The sequence below is a fragment of the Acanthisitta chloris genome, unplaced genomic scaffold, assembly GCF_000695815.1.
Source record: "Acanthisitta chloris isolate BGI_N310 unplaced genomic scaffold, ASM69581v1 scaffold22197, whole genome shotgun sequence".
NCBI classification, from domain to species: Eukaryota; Metazoa; Chordata; class Aves; order Passeriformes; family Acanthisittidae; genus Acanthisitta; species Acanthisitta chloris.
This window is the reverse complement of record NW_008681245.1, coordinates 3,769-4,257: the sequence shown is the minus strand read 5'-3', so window position 1 is coordinate 4,257 and position 489 is coordinate 3,769. Positions and strand designations below refer to the sequence as shown.

The 489-nt window shown below is 50.3% G+C and overlaps 1 protein-coding gene across 1 annotated transcript in view; it reads left to right on the top strand.

Moving 5' to 3' along the window:
- Window positions 1-7: 7 nt before the first annotated feature.
- The window catches only part of LOC103805398 (60S ribosomal protein L17-like), a 3,737-nt gene continuing 3,255 nt past the window's right edge, over window positions 8-489 (top strand). The window contains exon 1 of the mRNA XM_009078048.1: window positions 8-28. The gene's annotated coding sequence lies outside the window, so the exon portion shown is untranslated. The remainder of the gene's footprint in view (window positions 29-489) is intronic.

Genomic DNA, 489 nt, shown 5'->3' with positions numbered 1-489 from the left:
AGGGTCCAATCTGCGGGTGCACTTCAAGGTGAGGAGCGTGCGGTCGGCAGCCTTTGGGTTAAGTTTTATGTCATTGAGTCGCAGCCTGGTGGAAGAATTTGGGTTGGAAGGGATTTAAGGATCATCCTATTCCACCCCCTGCCCTGGAAGGGACACCTTCCACCAGCCCACGTGGCTCCAAACCCTGTCCAACCTGGCCTGGAACACTTCCCAGGGATGGAGCAGCCACAGCTGCTCTGGGCAACCTGTGCCAGTGCCTCAGCACCCTCACAGCCAGGAATTCCTTTGCAATATCCCATCTAAACCTCTTTTCGAAGAAGTGTCTCTTTATCACTGCACAGTTACTGATGTAGGTGATTCCCTGTGGTTGCTTTAGCTGCTTTTGATGATTTTCATCCACAGGAACAAATCCAAGAGCTGTGTCCTAAAGATCTTCCTGTCTAATGCAGGAAGCAAAATACATCAGGAAAACAAATGGAGTGAGTCAAG